Below are 23,923 nucleotides of genomic sequence, written 5' to 3' on the forward strand. Positions count from 1 at the left end.
CACGAACTGTCGCGGCTTTGCCAATTCCGCGACAGTTCCAGCACAAGAGACTCATTGCGCGGGCGAACCCCTCCTTGGGGGTTTGCCAAACGCGCATCAGGGGTCTTGCTAGTAGTTGCACTCTTCGCAGTGTTTGTTTCAGCAGTGGAAGGGCTCAGCTTGTTTCTCTTTGTCTCCTGCTTGGATGTGGGGCTCGGAGGGATCGCCGGAGGTGGCATAAGCAGGTTTTTGTTAGTCTGGATGGGGTGCTGTGGCTATGCGGTTGATGGATCCATTAGAACAGTTCTTTTTCTGTTTCTGTCCAGGTCTTCCATCGCGACATCATTGCTTGACAGGCCCGGATCCACATACTGCTGGCTATCAGCTGCACCTCTGGCTGCAGCTCTCCCGCCACCTCGCCATGTACGGCCGCAACCGCGGCCACCTCTAGGGCTTTCATCCCCTCCCGGACCTCTACCAGGACCTTGGAACCAACCTGCTTTGATGTCCTTGAAGACTAGTGCTTTCGGTGGGTGAACTCCGTCGCCACACTCCTTATACAAGTGCCCCAAGTAACCACATACAGCGCACCAGTCCGGCAACCTCTCATACTTGATTATGAAGATAACACGTTCCATCCCGTTCTTCTTCTTCACCACCAATGAGACTACATTTTTTAGAGGCTTCGTCACATCTATTCTTACCCGAACCCTTGCAAATTGCCCTCAAAGTCCTGTGACCTTGGCTCAGCAAATATGAACTCTCCCACCGTGGACGACAGGGCCTTGATCTTGGAAAAGTAACCATCAGGTAGATCATGTATCTGCATCCAGATATCGATCTTTTTGAGTTCAATGGTCGACGGCTTGGTGAATCTGTCGTAGGGCGCCAGGACCACCGCCTTCCCCTTGAAGTTCCACGGTCCTTCCTCCATTACCCTCTCCCAGTCGTCGAGGCACGAGAATTGGAGGGTATAGAGATTGTCTTCCAGCGGCCTGATCTTAACTTCCTGCGCCAGATCCCACGCCACCCTCATGCCCTTGTAAAGCCAGTATTGGTTGTAAGATTTTTCGGCGTGAACCCTAGCTATAGCCATCCAGCGGGTCGCCTTTTGCTGCAGCTCACCGTCTTCCACCACCACATCTTGCAGATCATCTTCCCTTAGACCAAGTTCCTCCATCAGCGATTCAAGTTCAGAGGCCAAACCCGACGCCGATGCTTTCGTAGCCATGATTCTCTCGCTCGGGGTGTGGTTCCGCGAGCGGTATGGACCCTATCTCCGCCCCTTCTGTGCGGCCACCACGTCCAGAAGGCGCAGCGGGCCACCGCTGGGGAGAAACGGCAGGGGACGACGATCTCTACGGTGATGGCAGCGCCGTCGCCCGAGAGGAGGAAACCCTAACGAGAGGGGGAAAAGATAAAACCCTAATGATTGTTTTCGGCAAAGTATCTGGGGCTAATTGTTGCAAAACGGTCTAAGCACCGTACTGATGGTGTATCGGACAATTGGGGCCCGCCTGTCGGGGCTTACATGGCATGTGTTTTTTACGAAAAAAACCCTTGCTTTCTATTTAATCACGCGTATGTCCTTGTTCGCCAAAAAAAGGTTCTGCTAGTTTTTTTAAGCAAAAAAGATACGCGCACGCGCCGGCCGGGATTCAAAGCGACGACCTCCCGCTGTACTGTGTAGGCGCCCAGCCACGGGACCGCGAAGCATATGTTGTTCATGAGGACATTCAGAAAAAAAATATGTTGTTCATGAGGGGATTTTTTCGATAAAGAGCATTTCATTGAATTGAAATATCGAGTTGATACAATCGCATCATAGAATGCCCGGCCTCTGCATAACTAGATGCACACAGCCAACAAGTCCACAAACCTAAAAATAAAAAGCTAAGGCTCGAACAGCCAGTATAACGAAAAATAAAGATAAAGCCAGCCTAAGACGCGGCGAATCCTATCCGAAGATCACACCGTCATCCATGGGGGTAGAAAACCTCCCGGGCCGTACGCTCCAGCCGAGTAGATGCCATCATAAAAAGGTCTTTGTCCTCCGGCCTCTGCAGGATAGACCACATACGGAGCCATCGCGAACACACATGAATAACCTGCATAGGAGAAGAAACACATTTGTTGTTAAAAATTATATCATTCCTGGTGAGCCACAATGCCCAACATAAGGCGGCTGCCCCCACAAGGATGTGTGCAGAGAATTGTTTATCTATTCCCCTCAACCAATTGCCGAACATGTTCCGTGCACTAAGTGGGGGAAAAAGATTTGAAGCTATTTGGACAATGGCCCACACAGACCGAGCAAACTTGCACTCAAAAAAAAAGTGTTTAATAGACTCGTCCTGATGGCAGAAGACACAGCTTTTGCACCCTTGCCAGTTGCGACGTGCCAAATTATCCCTAGTTAAGATCACCCCTCTATTCATAAACCAGAGGAATATCTTTACTCTTAGAGGGATTTTTAGCTTTCACAATTTTCTGTTATCAATTGGAACCTCGTTATGAACCATAGCATCATACATGGATTTGACTGAAAACTTTCCATTCTGGTGCAATTTCCATCTAAAGGTATCTGGTTCATCCGACAACTGAATGACCTCCAAACGGCTGAGCAAATCATTCCAGGCTGCTAGGCGAGGTCCTAGAAGATCCCTACGAAAAGAAATATCAGGGTTTGCCTGACCAAAAGCTTGTTTGATCGTGACAAATTTATGTCTAACAATCCGGTACAAACTTGGGTATTGCACGCTAAGAGGGTTGGTCCCTAGCCAGGTATCTTCCCAGAAACAGACTTGGGACCCGTCCCTGACGGAGAACGTGCCAAACTGAAAAAAGAATTCTTTAGCTTTCATAACCCCACTTCAAAAATGTGAATCACCAGGTTTCCAGTAGACTTGAGATATAGCTTTGGAACCCACGTACTTATTACGAATGATTTCCTGCCAGATTCCATTCTCAGTGAGTAGTTTGTACACCCATTTGTTGAGAAGTGCGATATGTTTAATCTCAAGGTCTTGGATTTCAAGACCCCCTTGGCTTTTAGGTCGACATAACGAAGGGATACTGGCCCTTTTATACTGCAAGGCTTTAAAAACGAACGGAAAAATAACGCTGCATCCCGGTAACTGAAGCAAACACTCAACCACTCCTGCCCTCGTCCTTTTGCTTTATTCGATAAATTCAATATAACTTGTTCTATTTATAACTTATGGAAGACATTGGGACCAATTTCACTGCTAGTTTTCTTACAAAAAATTCATAAAAAAATATATAGTATATTCTCGTATTACAAATAATATACATAGAAATCATAAATAAAGTACAATCTTGTATTTCAATATATATTAAGGTTGTGCTGCTCAGATGAAGCTATAGGAGGTGGTGTTGTTTAAAAAGTTCAATATATTAGAAAAAGTCAGTCTAGCCAATGATCTTTTATATATATTTTAAAAAAATTATCTTATATTTAAAAAACGTTCAATGTATATAACAAAAAATTCATTGTATATTATACAATAATGTTCAGTGTGTATTTATAAAATAATGTTTAGTGCAAAAAATATTGCATATATATAAACCTATATAAAAAATAAATGTAAAAAAATCCGAAGAATACCCAAGATCTTGGAAAAGTCAAAAAAAAATCCGAAACAAAAAAAAACACATACAAAAAAAAGGAAAAATGCCAGGACGTGTCTAAAAGTATAAAAAGACGTATTCCTCCTTTTTGACGCAAGCATTGCAGTGGCGTAGTGCTTTGCGCACGCAAACTGCGTACGGTCCGTCGCATGTTGGATTCCGCGGGCGCTTTATTTTTCCGTTTGTTTTTTAGTAAAACCTGGCAGCCCGTTTAACAGTCAAATAATATAAAGTTTCAGCATCCAACTTCACAAACAAAGGCAGCGTGGTCTAGGGCGTGTTTTGTTGCCGTGTGCTACAGTGTCTACGTTGCATACACTTCTCTAGTCAGCCTGGCTCTCGAAAAATAGCCTCATATGCGACATTTGTGAGTTGTTTGGTTGCCTACATATGGACTTGCTGCATTAGAAGATCAACATTGGCATGTTGTTTGGTTGCCTGCATTGTCTCGGCGCATGCAACTACACTGTTTGGTTGCCCGCATGGAGTATGATTAAGAGCTAGCACTTGCACTTAGCACACAGGGTTAAGAGCTAGCAAAGGAAGGGGGAGAAGAAATGCAGTGTGCACCGGACATGGCGACTGCAGTGAATAGTGGCCGTGGCGCCGTGTCCGACTTGACGAGCATGAAGTCGTGGACGAGTGACCCCGTTGGCGGCACGACGAGTGACACCGTTCGCGAACTAGTTGCGGTGCTCGCGCAAAGACAGTGGACAGAGGAGGAGAATGCAGTGCTCGCGCCATCGTATCGTCAGTGCAGTGGACGAGAGAGGAGGCCGAGATGATCGACGCCAGAAACGACTCCAGTGTAGTAGGGCGAGAGAGAGGAGACGAAGATGATCGACCCCGTCGGCGGTGCGGCGAGCTGCAGTGTGCGCAGAGGCAGAGAACACAAGAAAGCAGTGTGCGCGCCATTGCAGTGTCAGTGCAGTAGGAGGACGACAGAGAGTAGGCCGAGATGAGCGATGCCAGATATGACTCTAGCGTAGTAGCACGCGGGCAAGGAGATTAAGGGGAAGGGCTTCGGCGTCGAGAGGGACGAATATGAGGGCTCTGAGAAGAGGACAGAGGAGCTCGACATGGCGGCATTTGTGCAGTAGACTGCTGTCAAAGAGAGATGAAGCTACGATCGTCGAAACCAAAAGCTTACAACACGAATGTTGTGAGGAACTGCGAGATTAGGCTGCTGGTCAACGGAAATTTCAAACAATCCATCGTGCGCGACGAATCTGACAAAATTTGTCCAAAATAGCTCCAAACGGGAACACGAGATTAAGAACTTACGGCCGACAAAACTACGAACTGATCGCATGAATGGAACCGTAGCATCGAGGTGCATCTTTTCGTGTAGAGCTTACCTCAAATCGAAGCACCGTTGTGTAGATCAGAGAGATGAGATTAGATAGAAGCTTACTGGAGGTTGAAGAAGACCTCACGTAATCACCTCGCATCTCTCCCGCCTCCACTCGTGCAAGGGCCTGCTCGCTAGCGCTCGCCTCGGCCTGGCTCATGATAAACTGTCGATTCGTGGGTTTCCAGCGAGCCAGACTCTGGGCCGCTTTAAGAAGCGTGCGGTGCAGATCCAACAGTGAAAACGGGCAACCAAACAGGCTTCTTTCTTCCCGGGCGGGCCTGGTTGGGCCCTATGCGGGCAACCAAACACGCCCCTAGTGGCTCGGCGCGTGCGCAGTAGAGCCGCAGGTTGTCGGTTCGAACCCCCCGCCGACGCACGCGCGTATCCATTTTAGCGTAAAAAAATTTCTGATTCGACCCTTTTTTGGTGAACAACGATATATGCGTGATTAAATAGAAAGCAAGGGTTTTTTTCGAAAAAAACATGCCACTTAAGCCCCAGATGGCCCCAATGGTCAGATACACTATCAATACGGTGCTTAGACCGTTTTGCAACAACTAGCCCCAGACATGGTACTGATATGCAGAAAAATTGAATAATTTTTTAGAAGAACAGGGAAGCCTCCCGCCGTTTCCATTAACCAGAATGAAACCATATATAGCCTTACAACTACAAAGCTAAAGTTCAGCGTCCAGACTTAAACAGTTATTACAACCCTGCTCGACTAAGAGCCAAAGGACAAAAAACGAAAGTACAATGAAGGCTAGAAACATACGCCTGCCAGATCACGGGGTGAGATCACACTGCAAACTCGCTCGCTTCCCTCCTGAACTTGAGTGGTGGTGCCAGGGCCGCCTGGGGTGACCAGCAGATTGCGAGGGTAGACACGGGGTTGTTCACCATGGTCTTGCCATCAGTGTCACGCTTCTTGGCAGGAAAAAAGAAACCGTCGTCTTCAAAGATTTTGAGGTTGTCCCAGCTTACACCAACATCCAACTAATCCAGAGTTCCTAGCCTTCAGCCACATGAGATCATCAAGGGTTGCTTGAGTAGCTTCGCCAACGCACTCAAGAACTCCTCTACATGGCTTTTGCTTGCTTCTGGGGTCAGAGTCACCCAGAACTTGAGCATCCTGTGTATCAGTCTCCACACCTGATTAATAGACGTCCAAATGGTGTTATTAAAAATCATAGAGTTTCTATATTTCCATAAACACCATAGGACAGCAGAACTAACTACGTTTAAAGCTAAATACTTATTATTAGAGATCTAAAATTGGGCCACAGTTTCAAAGTTTGCACCCAAATTCTTTTGGAAAAAGAGATTGACAAACGACCAAATATTCCTGGCTGGCAGGAACAGGGGTTGAACCCTTCTAAAGTTAATCACATGGTACAAAGAACTAGAGGAGTAGACACCCTTATTCTCAAGTTGCCAGATCAGAGCATCAGAGTCACCATCGAAGGTGATTTCTTTAGCAATCTCCACTAGCTGGTACCATTGTTCCATCATCTTACTGTCAAAGTTCCTCCTAAAAATCAACTTCAGTGTTTCACCATCCCAGACATCTCTCACACTTTTGTTTTGCTCATTGCAAATCATGTAGATGTGCCAGAATTGTACTGCTAGGGGGGAGGTGCCAAACCAAGTATCTTCCCAAAACCTAATCTTGTCTCATGTCCCTATTTTCCATCTATATCCAAATTTCAAGGTTTGCATGATGGATTTCACTCCTTTCCAGAACCTAGAGGTACTGGTGGAGATACTTGGGGCAAAAACATTAGTTTTTCCTCTCATATATTTCTGGTCTATCATCATCTTCCATGGTTTCCCTTCACTTTCATAGTATCTTTTAACCCCCTAAATTCTTTCTTCATACAGACCATCTTCTAGTTAGCTAAGTGCAATTTCCTGTGCCCCTCAAAATCATTCCACAGACAGTTTGCCATTTGGGCATTAATAAGTTATATGGCCCACTTAGGAAATTTAAAGAAAGAAAGTAAGTACACAGGGATACTATCTAAGCATGCTTGGATGAGGATAATTCTTCCCTTGTAAGATAGAAGTTTCCCTCTCCACCCAGCAATTCTTTTCATAATCCTATCAATAAGTGGTTGAACATCTTCTCTTCTAAGTTAATCATAGTGTAAAGGTATCCCAAGGTACTTAATGGGGAAGGAGCCTTTAGTGCACTCTAGTATATCTAGGAACTCTCCCACTTCAGTTGCATCTATGTTAACTGGTATGAGCTCACTTTTACTATAGTTGATTCTCATGCCAGATATCATTTCAAAACCAGAGAGAACCATTTTAAGGTTTCTGGTATGTTTCAGGTTATTATCTAAAAACAAAATAGTATCATCAGCATAGTGGAGGCATACAATCCCTCCACGGCAAATCTCAGCACACAGTCCTTGTATCAACTGATGATTTGCTGCTTTCATTAACACTAGCGGGTTCACCCGCGCATTTGCGCGGCTAGCTTTGTTAGTTGGTGTTCCTATGTTCATGCGTACTCCCTCCGTAAACTAATATAAGAGTATTTAAAACACTAAAGTAGTGATCTAAACGCTCTTATATTAGTTTACGGAGGGAGTACTTACGACACCAACTTTGAGACGTGAATAATAGGCATTTTGTACGCTTTGAAAATTATAGAAAAGCTTGCACCCAAGATTTACCTTGAGAAAAGACGTGAATAATAAGGTTGATATTGGTCATCAGTCGCAATATATTGCATATCTTGTGAAGTTTACTTTATTTTTCTTCCAAAGTTTAACTTTAAGTACAAAGTTGATCTGCTAATTTTTTCGTATGACTTCATCTTTCAAAAGTTAGCTATTCCATATATAAAGGTTTTTAAAATAATTTCCACTATTAATTCTTTGCATCAGATAGTGTTTTTATGAATATAAATGCTATTGCTCCTTACTATTTTGAATTTTATATTAATATTTATTCAAAATTTAGCTATTTTAGTCATCTTGGTGTTCATATATAAATGTTACTTTATTTTTTTTTTTGCAAAAATGTTTTTGATGTTTCTGATGTCACCAAATGCAATTTCATCTGGTTTCCTCTTTTTGGATGCTCTGATCTTGCCCGAGCCATATTGTGTTGGTATTTCTGTCTGAGATACAAACATAGATGTGTCTTGTTTAATATTTCACACAAAATATAGCTAAATCATGTAAAAATCTTACAACTAATTCTAATAGGTGATTCCAAATACTTGATATTCATTGATGTCATCGATGATGTAACTACACGCAGGCAGTTTAGTCGGCTTACAATATGAATTCGTCCCAAATTGTTTTGTGATAGTCGTGCCTATAAGACCATAACATGTCTATAGTACATTGAGTGGATTTTAATTTTTCGTATTTGTATATTTTATATCTACTGATACATATGGAAATTAATTTATTATATTTTAGGTTACTTTGTGAATTTTAGATCTATATTTAGTTTAAGTAGAATATTAGGTCACCATTGTTTGTTCCGCAAAACGAAGTGTACACGGTTTTGGTGTTATGTGTTCGCCAGCATTAGACATCTGGTAGGCCTTGACAACACTGGCGCAATTTGGTCAAATTAACTTTCTATATACTCCCTCCTCCCCAACATCTTAGGTATCCTAATTTTTTCACCTTTTCCAAATTGAAATGCGTTAATCTCTTTCCTAGAAAAATGTGTAAGCTATGATAGTTGCATTGTTCCGATTTGCCATAGGATCTCTCTCTCTCTCTCTCTCTCTCTCTCTCTCTCTCTCTCTCTCTCTCTCTCTCTCTCTCTCTCTCTCTCTCTCTCTCTCTCTCTCTCTCTCAAAAACTATTAGTTAAGGAAGTCGAGGAGTAAGACATCTCTAAAAGATCACATTCATCTCAGTCGGAAAATCAGATTAGTTTATTCGGCTACGATTTCCACCTTGCTTATTTTCCTTATCCTAATAACTTTTTTGACTAACAGAATACAATGGAGTTAAAAATACCTAAAAATATTGCTATTAGGTGTTTGAAAAATATGTATTTCTATACGGATTTATTATTTTATTTTATACCAGTCTCCTGCGTGTGATATGATGATGGTAATTTAATTGTGTATTTATTCGTTGTTTTAACAAATCAGCCGGGCTTTTGTAGCTTTTGTACCACAGTGAGAATGTACCATGCGTCTTGTGGACCGGATAATAGCTCATTGTCAATATCCTTTTGTTGTAAGAGGGTCCACCACGTTTCTGTTTCCCTAAGAGGCGACCGAGAGGCGATCGCGGAGGCGATCGGGAGGCGGCGCTAGGGTTAGGGTTTCGAACGCCGGGTGCTGATCTTCAGGGCAGCGAGGACGCGGCGACGGCGTTGCGTCTCCGGCTGTGCCCTGTGGTTTTTTTGAGCTCCTCCTAGTCGGGGTGACCATGGCGTCGTCCTCGAGTAAGGGAGAGAAGGCGACCTCTGTGGCAGCGACCCCGGTGAAGCGGACACCGCAGAAGACGGGGGAGATGGGAGATAAGGTGGGACGGAGAACCTCGGAGTCTCCGGCCGACGGCAAGTCCACGGAGGAGGTGGCGTCCCTGTCAGCGAAGATGGGGGGCCTGGCGCTGACTGAGAAGGAGGCGGCCGGGTTTGTGTTTGAGGAAACTGAGCCAAGATTGAAACGGGAGATCAAGTGGGCTGTTGTGGGCAAATCTTTCTCCCCGCGACCTCTTATAAAGCATGCTTTTGAGAGAGCCATGCAACGTGCATGGGGACTCCACAGGGAGGCCCAATTCAAGATTCTAGGTGGGAATATGTTCATGATCAGATTCGGAAGCGAGGGGGACTGGAAGCACGTGCTGAATAATGGCCCATAGCAGTTTGACTTCAATGTGGTAGCTCTGAAGGAATACGATGGAGAGACTAGGCCTTCTGAGATGATTTTTGATGCAATTGAGGCCTGGTTTAGGGTTGAGGATCTTCCTTTGGATAAAAGATCAAAAGAGTTTGGAGAGGCTCTTGGAAACTGGCTAGGACAAGTTGTAAAAGTTGATGTTCGAGAAGATGGCTTTGCAAGGGGAACACAGCTTAGGGTAAGGGCAAAGATCGCGCTACAGGAACCCCTCGTTCGGGGGTTCTACCTTAAGAAGAAGCCCGACGACCTGGAGAAGACTTGGTTCGATTTTGCATACGAAAAAGTTCCTCACTTCTGTTTTGACTGCGGCAGATTGGTACATGTGAATGGTGTCTGTGATCCCCCGGTGGATCCATTGTCGCAGTGGGGGGAATGGCTACGGGCCTCTCCGGGAAGGGCCTCGTCGAGTCACCAAGAGAAGAAGCAATGGCAGCGAAATTCAACCAAAAATTTTAGCAGAGAGAGTTCCATGTCTAGTGGAGGGGATGTTGGCCCGAAAGGGCAAGCGTATGTGCGAGACCTACCAACACGCAGGTCTCTATAAAGAGACTACACTCCTTCGGCCGATTCCCACACTGGTGGGTTGAGGCGGAAAGAGAAGGATCACGAGGAGGAGGTGCTAAGCCCGCAAAAATCGCACACTGGTGCAGCGGGGGAAAAGGAGAAGGACCTACGTCAGGATCTAGAGAAGAAGAAAGAGAAGGTGCTGAGAGAAGAACTTCATCAGAAAGTTAGAGAGGGTGTGATATCCCCAAAGAAGAGCCAGGACTATAGAAGAAGGCAGAAGGGTGGGGAGGAAGCAACACGAAAGGAATATCACCGGAGGCCGGGGTACTATGTTCGCAAACCCAGAACAGAGGGGGTTTCGTCTCGACAGCGAGATGAACACCGCTGGTACAACCCTGGTGAGAGGAAAAGACCATCTAGACAGATGTGGGTGCCGGTGGGAGAAGGAGTTCGGAAGGAGGGTAGCGATGCTCTGGTTGGTGAAAAACGGCAGAAGATGTCATCAGTCTTCGAGCGCATCGGTGTACAGGGAGCTAGATTGGCGGACCCCGGAAGCCGGGGCCGCCGAGAACAATGAACATCCTTGTGTGGAACTGTCGGGGATTGGGGTTGGACCCGACAATCGGAGAACTGAGGGACCTCATACGGTCTTACAACCCAGCGGTGGTGTTTCTGAGCGAGACAAAAAAGACGGCACGAGCAATGGAAAAGGTGAAGTGGAGTTTAGGGTTTCGGAATGGGGTGGCGGTGGATTGTGTGGGGAAGATGTTGGGGAACGTAGCAGAAATTCAAACTTTTCCTTGTAGATCGCTAAGCGGAAGCGTTCAAGAGAACGGGGTTGAAGGAGTCGTACTCGTCGTGATCCAAATCACCGGAGATCCTAGTGCCGAACGGACGGCACCTCCGCGTTCAACACACGTATAGCCCGGTGACGTCTCCCACACCTTGATCCAGCAAGGAGAGAGGGAGAGGTTGAGGAAGACTCCATCCAGCAGCAGCACAACGGCGTGGTGGTGATGGAGGAGAGTGGTGATCCAGCAGGGCTTCGCCAAGCACCGCGGGAGACGAGAAGGGAGAGAGGTAGGGCTGCGCCAAGAGGAGGTCAAAACTCGTGTGTTGGGCAGCCCCCAGAACTCAAGTATTTATAGGGGGGGGGGCTGCGCCCCCTCTAGGGTTCCCTCCCCAGGGGTGGCGGCAGCCCCAGATCCCATCTGGGTGGCGGCCAGAAGGGGAGAGGGGGGAGGCGCACCTAGGGTGGGCCTTAGGGCCCATCTACCCTAGGGTTTGCCCCCTTCCCCACTTCCTTGCGCCTTGGGCCCTGTGGGGGGCGCACCAGCCCACCTGGGGCTGGTCCCCTCCCACACTTGGCCCATGCAGCCCTCCAGGGTTGGTGGACCCACTTGGTGGACCCCCGGGACCCTCCCAGTGGTCCCGGTACATTACCGGAAAAACCCGAAACTTTTCTGGTGACCAAAACAGGACTTCCCATATATAAATCTTTACCTCCGGACCATTCCGGAACTCCTCGTGACGTTCGGGATCTCATCCGGGACTCCTAACAACATGCGGTAACCACATACAAACTTCCTTTATAACCCTAGCGTCATCGAACCTTAAGTGTGTAGACCCTACGGGTTCGGGAACCATGCAGACATGACCGAGACGTTCTCCGGTCAATAACCAACAATGGGATATGGATACCCATGTTGGCTCCCACATGTTCCACGATGATCTCATAGGATGAACCACGATGTCAAGGACTCAATCGATCCCGTATACAATTCCCTTTGTCTAGCGGTATTATACTTGCCCGAGATTCGATCGTCGGTATACCGATACCTTGTTCAATCTCGTTACCGGCAAGTCTCTTTACTCGTTCCGTAACACATCATCCCATGATCAACCCCTTGGTCACATTGTGCACATTATGATGATGTCCTACCGAGTGGGCCCAGAGATACCTCTCCGTCACACGGAGTGACAAATCCCAGTCTCGATTCGTGCCAACCCAACAGACACTTTCGGAGATACCTGTAGTGCACCTTTATAGCCACCCAGTTATGTTGTGACGTTTGGTACACCCAAAGCATTCCTACGGTATCCGAGAGTTGCACAATCTCATGGTCTAAGGAAAAGATACTTGACATTAGAAAAGCTTTAGCATACGAACTACGATCTTTGTGCTAGGCTTAGGATTGGGTCTTGTCCATCACATCATTCTCCTAATGATGTGATTCCGTTATCAACGACATCCAATGTCCATGGTCAGGAAACCGTAACCATCTATTGATCAACGAGCTAGTCAATTAGAGGCTTACTAGGGACATGGTGTTGTCTATGTATCCACACATGTATCTGAGTTTCCTATCAATACAATTATAGCATGGATAATAAACGATTATCATGAACAAGGAAATATAATAATAACTAATTTATTATTGCCTCTAGGGCATATTTCCAACAGTCTCACACTTGCACTAGAGTCAATAATCTAGTTCACATCGCCATGTGATTAACACTCACAGGTCACATCACCATGTGACCAACATTCAAAGAGTTTACTAGTGTCATTAAATTAGTTCACATCATCATGTGATTAAGACTTAATGAGTTCTGGGGTTTGATCATGTTTTACTTGTGAGAGAAGTTTTTGTCAACAGGTCTGCATCATGCAGATCCGTATGTACTTCGCAAATCTCTAGGTCATATTGTAAATGCTGCTACCACTCTCCACTTGGAGCTATTCCAAATGGTTGCTCCACTATATGTATCCGGTTTGCTACTCAGAGTCATTCGAATAGGTGTTAAATCTTGCATCGACGTAACCCTTTACTCTGAACTCTTTAGCACACTAGTAGAAAAAGGGTCAAACGTGAAGCACATTAGTGCTGGTTTGTATTAGAGCCGGCACAAATGTATACATTAGTGCCGGTTCCAACGGCTAGCCGGGCCGCTCTCATTAGTACCGGTTCGTGGCTAACCTTTAGCACCGGTTCGTGCCATGAACCGGTACTAATGAGGGTGGTGGCAGGATGTTGTCAGTCTGGGCCCCATGCAGCACCTTTAGTACCGGTTCGTGCCACGAACCGGTACTATAGGTCCTCCTGCATATAAACCCTTCGTCCAGCTCGCTCTGTTCTTCCCCCTTTCCCCTCTCCTCTCCTCTCTGTTCTTCCTCTTCTCCCCTCGAGCTCATCACACATTTTGCCCAAAATTTGTCAAGATTTGAAGGCCCCCATCCATTCAAGTGATCACAAAGGTTAGCAACTTTGTCCTTTCATCTCTCATTGCTAGATTAGCTCTTGCAATGCTTTATATAGTTATTAATTTGTGAGTTTAGTAATTTGGGAGGATATATATATATATGTGCTAGTATTTGATTTATATGCATTTTGAGGTCAAAATAACACTTAGTTTGCATATGTAGGTCTGGTTTACTTAGTGCCTGCTAAATCTCCGTCGTAACCACCATCGATCGCCCGCATTGTCCCATCGCCGGCACCACCTTGTGGTGAGCCTCTTGTTCATGAAATTTTATATAAAAAATTGATGTTTGTGTGATTTGGATATATAGTTACTCGTTAAATAATTATCTTACCCGTACGTTGTTTGTTATACATAGTTCCATGGTTTTGATATCCGTCCCCGTCGGTCCTCGTCCTTGTTATGATTCGGATGTGGTATATTCTCTTTTAAAACTATTTGTTGCATTTCGTGTTTATGACAAATTATGCCCATCAAGTTGACATAGATATTTTTATCTAGGAGGTATGTGAACCGGAAATTCCAACCGACCCTATTGTCGAGAGGTTAAATTTAGTTGAAAGAGAAAATGAGTACTTGAAAGAAAATTTGAAAAGAATTGAGGGGGAGTAGATGGAATTGGAGTTGCATGTTGCCGATGTCGTCGATGATCACAAGATCAAGATGGAGAAAATGCGCTTGAAGATTAGAAAGATTAGAAAATATGCCATCGATAGTGAGGCTTGGTATCATTATGCTGTTGGATCAATTGTTACCTTAGTTGCGATCTTGATCGCATTTGTTGTTGCATTTAAATGCTTTAGCTAGAGAGTTATTTGTTTGTTGCATTTAAGTGTTGTATGAACTTTATGTATGAACTTGTATTAATTTGGTCTATTCGGTGTTGTGTAATGAAGATGAGCCGGCAATGGATGTACGATGACCGATGCTCTCCCAGTTCGTTGAGGGCGTGCATACTTTTCTGCTTGCGGCTGAGGCAAACAAGCGGGCGGATGGTTTTATGCCTTGTCCATGTGCTGGCTGTAAGAATGGTCGCAATTACTCTACGTCAAGAACCATTCACGTCCACCTGTTTGAGTCCGGTTTCATGCCCCACTATAATGTTTGGACCAAGCACGGAGAAAGAGGGGTTATGATGGAAGACAATGAAGAAGAAGAGGACGACGACAGCTATCCTGGCCATGGATTCCCTGAATACGATGATACAACAATGGGGGAAGAAGCTGAGCCGGTAATGCGGGAAGAATCTGAAGAAGAGGCATCAGATGAGCCCGTTGATGATCTAGGTCGGGCCATTGCCGATGCAAAGAGAAACTGCGCAAGTGATTTGGAGAAGAAGAAGTTGCAGCGCATGTTAGAGGATCACAAAAAATTGTTGTACCCGAATTGCGTAGGTGACAAGAAAAAGCTGGGCACCACACTGGAATTGCTGCAATGGAAGGCAGAGAATGGTGTATCTGACAAGGGATTTGGAAAGTTGCTGGTAATGATAAAGGATATGCTTCCAAAGGACAACGAATTGCCCGAGAGTACGTACGAAGCAAAGAAGGCTGTCTGCCCTCTAGGGTTAGAGGTGCAGAAGATACATGCATGCCCTAATGATTGCATCCTCTACCGCGGTGAGTACGAGGATTTGAACGCTTGCCCGGTATGTGGTGCATTGCGCTATAAGATCAGCCGCGATGAGCATGGTGATGTCGAGGGCGAGCGCCCCAGGAAGAAGATTCCTGCCAAGGTGATGTGGTATTCTCCTATAATACCACGGTTGAAACGTTTGTTCCAAAACAAAGAGCATGCCAAGGCGATGCGATGGCACAGAGAAGACCGTAAGAAAGACGGAAAGTTGAGAGTACCCGCTGACGGGTCGCAGTGGAGAAAAATCGAAAGAAAGTACGGGAAGGAGTTTGCAGATGACGCAAGGAGCGTATGGTTTGGTCTAAGCGCAGATGTCATTAATCCTTTTGGGGAGCAGAGCAGCAACCATAGCACCTGGCCTGTGACTCTATGTTTGTATAACCTTCCTCCTTGGTTGTGCATGAAGCGGAAGTTCATTATGATGCCAGTGCTCATCCAGGGCCCTAAGCAACCCAGCAACGACATTGATGTGTACCTAAGGCCATTAGTTGAAGAACTCTTACAGCTGTGGAATGGAACAGGTGTACGTGCGTTGGATGAGCACATGGGGGAAGAATTTGACCTAAAGGCGTTGCTGTTCGTGACCATCAATGATTGGCCAGCTCTCAGTAACCTATCAGGACAGACAAACAAGGGATACCGCGGATGCACACACTGTTTGGATGATACCGACAGTATATATTTGAATAGTTTTAAGAAGAATGTGTACCTGGGACATCGTCGATTTCTTCCGAGCAGGCATCCCGTAAGAAAGAAAGGCAAGCATTTCAAAGGTGAGGCGGATCACCGGACAAAGCCTCGCCACCGTACTGGTGCTGATGTACATGATATGGTCAAGGATTTGAAGGTGATATTTGGAAAGGGTCCTGGCGGACAACCTGTTCCGAAGGACGCTGACGGACGCGCATCCATGTGGAAGAAGAAATCTATATTTTGGGACCTGCCATATTGGAAAGACCTAGAGGTCTGCTCCGAAATCGATGTGATGCACGTGACGAAGAATCTTTGCGTGACCCTGCTTGGCTTCTTGGGCGTGTATGGGAAGACAAAAGATACACCTGAGGCACGGGAGGACCAGCAACATATGCACGAAGAAGACGACATACATCAGGGTCATGCAAGCTACGCTCTTACCAAAGAAGAGAAGGAAATCTTCTTTGAATGCCTGCTCAGTATTAAGGTACCGTCTGGCTTCTCGTCGAATATAAAGGGAATAATAAACAAGAATTTGGTACGCTCCAAACACCCGGAGCGGTCTGATGATTGGATTACACGTGAACAAACCAGGAGTTTCGCCAGCTGGTTGCAGACACGTACCATGCATCACACCTCTATTGAAGATGACCTGTACTTGCTGTCCCAGTTACCATCTTCGAATATAATGACTTTCAAAGGGTACGAGATAAATGGTAATACATTTTACACGATCGCCCAAGATAAGAAGAGCACCAACCAAAACAGTGGTGTCCGCTTTGATGCAGAAACTAAGACGGGAAAGGAAACATATTATGGTTATATACAGGACATATGGGAACATGACTATCGACGTGGTTTAAAGGTCCCTTTGTTTCGGTGCAAATGGGTCAATATGACACGAGGCGGGGTAACGGAAGACCCGCAGTACGGAATGACAACAGTGGATCTCAACAATCTTGCGTATGCAGACGAACCATTCGTCCTAGCCAATGATGTGGCACAGGTTTTCTATGTGAAGGACATGTCTACCAAGCCAAGAAAAAGAAAAGATAAGGAAGCGAATGCATCGTACGATGAGTCAAAGCGGCACATAGTTCTTTCTGGGAAGAGAAACATCGTGGGAGTGGATGACAAGACAGACAAATCAGAAGATTATGAAAAGTTTGATGAAATTGCTCCATTCACAGTGAATATTGACCCGAGCATCCCGTTAAATGATGAAGATTTTCCATGGTTACGGCGCAAAGGGACACACGCGAAGAAAAAGTTTCACACCCAAAGATCTGGGATGTGATCGGCTTCACTATCATCACTTTCTTCTGTGTTTCACACCCAGAGGGGAATCTCTGTAATAGTTAGGGTAGTTATGTGTTTTGGCATTTGAAACGCGAAGAAATTTTATGTGCAAACAAATTCTTTCATGCCTTTACTGATTTTTAAAGTTAAGTTATTCACAAACTAGTGATTCACACTAATTTCAAATAATTCAAAATTTAAACTATTCAAATTTGAAAACTACGGGCACTAACAGAAAGTTTGTACCTAAAGAGGCTGTGTGAGCCTCCGGTCAGGCTATGGCCCCACCATCACCATTTAATGCCGGTTCGTACCATGAACCGGTACTAATGAGGTTGTGTCAGGTAAGGCTGGGCCCTACGAGCACCTTTAGTGCCGGTTCATGGATGAACCAGACGTAAGCTATTTTTTAGTCCCACCTCGCGAAGTGAGAGGGACTAGGAGCGGTTTATAAGCCCTGAGTGCAGAGACGATGAAAAACTATAGCTGAAAAGAAAAAAACTATAGCTGAAAAGAAAAAATAGCAGAAAAGAAGAAAAACTATAGCTGAAAAGAAAAAACTATATAAAATATATTCACACTAATTTCAAATAATTCAAAATTTAAACTATTCAAATTTGAAAACTACGGGCACTAACATAAAGTTTGTAATTTTTTGTACCTAAAGCAAAAATATTCACAAAGAAACTCTAAATAGACAAAAAAACAACACAAAAATAAATAAAGCAAAAAAACCTGCCTACTAGGCCATAGCGGCCTGCATACGACTAGAAACCCAACCTGTTTTTAGGCCAGGATGCAGGCCCGCAAAGGCCAAGTGGGCCCAGAGGGCAGCAAAGAACACGTAGGCCCAGTAGGCCTGCTTTGGAGAGGAGCTCGAGAGAGCGACCGCACGGGGGTTTATAAACCAGTGCGGTCGCCCCTCGGCTAGCGAGGTGGGACTAAACTTGCCGCACCGCACCTGCGCCAGTGCACCCCCTTTAGTACCGGGTCATGGCACAAACCGGTACTAAAGGGGCAGCCTTTAGTACCGGTTTGTGCCACCACCCGGTACTAAAGGGGGTCGCTTCCCGCCGCTTGGCCTGGCCAAAACAGGCCTTTAGTACCGGTTGGTGGCTCCAACCGGTACTAAAGGTGCCTTCTATATATACAACAGCTACGAAAATTTCAGTTTCCCTCTGTTTGTTCCTCTGTTCCGTCGTCTCCGTCGCCATTGCCACCGCCCTCGATCGTCTCTGTCGCCACTCGTCTCCGTCGCCGCCCCCATCCCCGTCGCCGCCCCCGTCCCCGTTGCCGCCCTCGTCCCCGTTGCCGCCCTCGTCTGCGTCGCCGCCCCGGGCCCGTCCCTGTCGCGCCGTCCCCGTCCCCGTCGCGCCGTCCCCGCCGTCGCCGCCCCGGTCGTCGCCTCGCCGTCGCCTCGCCTCGCCGTCGCCTCGCCGTCGCCGTCGCCCGCTGTGAGCCCTCCGGCCCCGAGCCCGTACACACACACACAAGAATGTTTAATTAGTTTAGATAATTAGTCTTTAATTAGTTTAGATTATTTAGATTATTATTTTGTATGTTTAATTAGTTTAGATAATTAGTGTTTAATTAGTACACACACACACGTATTTTGTATGTTTAATTAGTTTAGATTATTTAGATTATTATTTTTTCACTATTATATATGTATGAATGCATGTTAGATGGATATAATTAGTTTTTAATTAGTATGGAAATTTTTTATATAATGTTGTTTTTCAGTTTTTTAATGGATGTATAGAAGTTGTGTTTTCTGTTTTTAGTGTTAGATGCTTAATTAGTATGAAATTGTATATAGATTTTTGACATATGCAATGATAGCATAATTAGTGTTATATAGAAATGTTAGAAATTTTAGTTATCAAAATCCAATCATTAAAAAAAGTTACTTTTTGCGGGCATATAGCTAGTATTTGTTCTCGACGATGCCCGGCCCGCATCCTCGCCGTCGACCCGTCCACGACGACGTCCAGCCGACCCATGTCCGGGAATGGGCTCCGCCGGGCTGGCACTAGGAGGTGCTGCCTGGAGGGGCGCGCCGCTTGATGAGGAACCCGGCCCTGGGTCCCGTCATCGACCCTGATCTCGTTTGGTGGCGTTCGCGTGGGCCAGTTTCGGTGCGGAGAGACCCGGCCCTGCCGGAGGTGGTACGTCGACGTGTCAGGGAGGAGGACGAGCACGTCCATCGCTACATGGTTGCGTTAGAGTGCGGCAGGTTCTCCAATACCTGGCAGTATCTTCGGGGATCTCACTTCAGCTATGATCCTGTGAGGGTTCCTTCTCTTTGGGTGTCCACCACCCGCGCCGCAGGAACCGCGAGTGTCCTAGGTTCTTCTGTAGTATTCGATCTTTAATTAGCTACCTAGCCAGTGATGTACTATTCAATATTATATATTATTCAAGACGTTGTATTCAAGATTATATCTATTATTCTAGACGATGTATTCGAGATTATATCTATTATTCGAGATGATGTAATTTGAATACTAAATTGTTTTATATTTCTTTTGGATTAGTTAAATAAAAGCTATGGCAGACAATACCGACAGAGAGGAAGAACAGACCATGTTCGATATGATACGTGGGCCAGATGATGATCAGAATAAAGAAGATTATGACGGCTCCGAATTTCTAAACAACACCGGAGAGGGTGATATGATATTCGATCGCGATGACCGAATTGATGAAGTCATGAACTACGGTTATGACGATGACGAAGAACATGTTGATCCCGAAACAACAAAGACCGGCGAGGTATATATATTTATATAAGCAGATATCTGGTGATCATCACATGTTTTAAATGACCTGCAGATATATTAACGAATCGATCTTTGTTCTTTCAGCCATCCGGATCGAGCAAATCTTCAGGCAAAAGGACAAAACGAGGCCCGAACAAAAAGTTGAAGGAGGGCGTAAAGTACAATATCGAGGCAGTCAAACCTAATGGCGAACCATTAGCGCCTAAGAAGATTGCGGACAAGTTCATTCGTCAGTGCGGATTTCTTGTGAAGGACCAACTCCCGATCTCCCTTCAAGAATAGAGAGAGCCAGCGAAAGACAAAAGACAAAAAGACAAAGAGGACGCTGCTCCACGTCCAGATGTTACTTTTGTCGACAAGAATCAAAAAGATCTGCTTTGGGATACTCTCATGGAACATTTCACCCTACCAGATCATTTTACAGAAGCAGATGTGCATAAAGTCAAGGACGCTGCTCTTAGGAAGATGGCGGTTGCATTCAAGAACCACAAGAATCGTGAATGGGACAAGTACGTCAAGGGAGGAAGGAAGACTCCAGTATTCGAGGGAACACTAGAGAACCAACGTGCTCATTGGGACGATTTGGTGAAATTCAAGGATTCAGAATTAGCTAAGGAACGGTCGAGAATACACAAGAAGAATGCCGAAAAAAGCATAAGTTCCATAAGCTGGGGCCAGGTGGCTATGCGGTGGCAATGCCTAAGTGGGATAAGTCTGAGAAAGAGATGGAGGATGCAGGTGTCACTCCGATTACTAAGAGCTGGCCCCCCAGGTGAAGGACTTGGTTCTATGCGCATGGGGGGAGTTGGACCCGAAGACAGGCAATGTTTCGACAAAGGCAAGTCTGAAGGGAGCCGACGATGCGATACTTGTTGCAATAGAAGAGGCACGATCGGGGGTGTTCCAGCCCAACAGAGAGAACGACGAGCTTACGCGTGCCCTGGGAAATCCTGAACACCCGGGAAGAACACGAGGCATGGGCGCTATTCCGTGGTATGAGGGGTTTTCAGACTGGAACAACGACTACAGAACCCGTGCGAGAAAGAAGATTGCGGAGGAGAAGAAGAGGAAGATGGAGGAGGAGCAGAGGAAGCGGGACTATGAACGCCTTCAAGGCCTAGAAGCAAGTCAAGCGGAATTGGCAGTCAAATTCCAGCGGCAGCAGGAGCAGATCGACTCACTTACCCAGCAAAGGGGGTCTCAGCAGCTGCAACAGCTAGCGGATGATCCAGCATTGGATAGCACCGGCCCATCCATGCTGAGAAGCAGCGTGGGTTCGGCCGCCCAGGACGACGCAATGCTGGGTAGATACCCCGTGGATGACATCACGGAGAACACTAACTGTGAGCTACACGTCAAAATGAAGAACATATCCATGAAGGTGGTGGACGCCATTGCTTTTACAAATCCCTCCGAGGCAACCTTCCATTGCAACCCGATTCTAGCAGGCTATGCTCGTGTCTTGGTTGATGAGGTGGTGGACCCACCATATTCGGAGCTACAGCTTGACATTCCTGGAGGTGACGGGGAGCGCTTTCTCGGAGAGGCCAAACATCGTATCATCCTATGGAAAAAGGATTGCATCATCTTTCGAAGGCCACCGACACCGCGTCAGCCGATTCGTCATCGAAGTCCGCCACCGAGTCAGCAGTCTCCCGCTGCTGCAAGTCCACCAAGTCCGGCAAAGTGTCAGGCCACTCCTCCTCCAAGTCCGGCAAAGTGTCAGGCCACTCCTCCTCCTCCAAGTCCGCCACAGCGTCAGACGTCCACTCCTCCTCCAAGTCCGGCACAACCTCAGGCCACTCCTCCTCGTCCAACTCAGCCCCGTCAGCCGTCTCCGCCGCCTCAGCAATCGAAGAAGAGACACCCCGCAGCTATGGTGCGTAGCGGTACGAGTCGAGGTAGTACAGGAAGTACAGGCGGAGGCAAGCGATATAAATATGGTCCAAGCCTCACGCCTCTTCCGCAGAGGGCTTATGACATGTCCGAGGAGGAAATTGCAGCCATATCGAAGGCCGAGGTGGAAGCCCATTTTGCACCGAAACCGCCACCGCCGCCAAGGGAGAAAGTGCCTAAGGAAACGATTGACCACTTCATTCGTATGGCTCAACCACCAGCTCCCAAGCCTGTTGACACAGACTATGAGCGCCACATCAGGAAGTTAAATCGAGCACGTCTACAAAAGGAGGCGAGCACGTCTACATCGGGATCGAGCAAACAAGAAGCAGCTGACAAAAAATGCGGGAAAACCATTCCCCAGCTGGGAGAACAGGCGGCGTAATCGATCCCCTCACTTGTTGTGCCAACAACACGTGATAGTACGCGCGCCCAATATTATTGTGGGCAAACAGTGCACGTTCCCGAGGTGGGCAATGTGGTAATAACGGAGGAGCATATAATGCATGCTGAAGTTCTCAACATCACTGTTGGACAACTCCTCGAGATCGAGCCCATGCCTGTGCTTAGAGAGGATGAAATAAAACGGAAATATGTCCGGGGCCAACCTTTGGTCGCGCCAGACAAGGTCAAGAACCTCCCAACCAGAATGTATGAATTGCATCAATGGTACATGAACATTACCAACATTTCAAATCGATTTTCCCTCATGGTGAATGTCAAGGAGGAGCATTACTTCCATGAGAAAGCTCTGTCCGTTGAGTATTCTGAACTGTTTCAGTTATACAATCAAGACGCACTCGACAAATCTATCGTCAGTTGCTATTGTCTGTAAGTGATTTCTTTCTATAATTTAAGTCTCAAGCTAGCTATAGTGATCCTTTTGATCAATCATTACCTGTAATTATCCTCACTATATTATTTTTTGTGGTATTATGCAGGATGAAGATGTATGAAATGAGAAAAGGTGGACGCTTTGGCATTGGGTTCATTGACCCAAACACCGTTAATGAATACACATGGCTAATGAATCCACGTCAGCAAAAGGACGTAGAGGACAACATGCTAGAGTTCTTGAAGCGCCTCAAATACAATGAAGATATACTACTTCCTTACAACTTCCAGTGAGTCAGACTGTCTTGTACTACAAATTCTCTGTTTTTGCCTACTAGCTAGCTACATGTTTTTGCTTACATATGCCCGCTTAATTAAGACATGCAAACGTGTGTGCATGCAGATTTCACTGGGTCTTGTGTATCATTAAAGTTGACGATGGAACGGTTGAAATACTGGACTCACTACTCAAAGCAAAAACTGACTATAACATCTTGTTTGGGATAGTCAACAGGTAATTTAATTCAATCATTATTAACTATATATCTCGGCCTATTTAGTTCGTCATTTCATGATATGAACTATTTAATAACCCCTTTATTCATTTTCTTTGTCGGCGGGGCAGGGCTTGGGCAAGGTTCATCAAGGTCACAGAAGGCGAATGGAAACCAAAGCTTAAATGGTTTCGATCCAAGGTAAGTAATTAAGTAGTACTAGCTAGCTAGCTAGCTGCCATCTCTTTAATTATCATGCTTGATTAATTATTATCTGATCATATTCCATTCTCGTAAAGGCCGTGAAGCAGGCGCAGGGGACTGATCTGTGTGCATTCTGCGTTTGCGAGAACATTCGCATGATGGCGTCTGAAAGGAGGAGATCTCAAAGACAGGAATGGTACGCTTGTCAGAACACTATTCACAATTTTTACACCATTATCGATATCTAGTCACAGAAACTAATACACATGCATATTGATCTCCTTCTTAATAGTTCAAAGAGGTGCGGGAGAAGCTCCTAGAAACGGAGCGCGTAGAAGCACTTCAAGAGGAAATAGCGGGATTTTTGCTCGACCAGGTCATAAATCCGAAGGGAGAATACTATTACCCGCTACCGCCCCCATGAAAACCACTTCCAATTGTCATCG

Source organism: Triticum aestivum, chromosome 1B (assembly GCF_018294505.1).
Source record: "Triticum aestivum cultivar Chinese Spring chromosome 1B, IWGSC CS RefSeq v2.1, whole genome shotgun sequence".
Lineage (NCBI taxonomy): Eukaryota > Viridiplantae > Streptophyta > Magnoliopsida > Poales > Poaceae > Triticum > Triticum aestivum.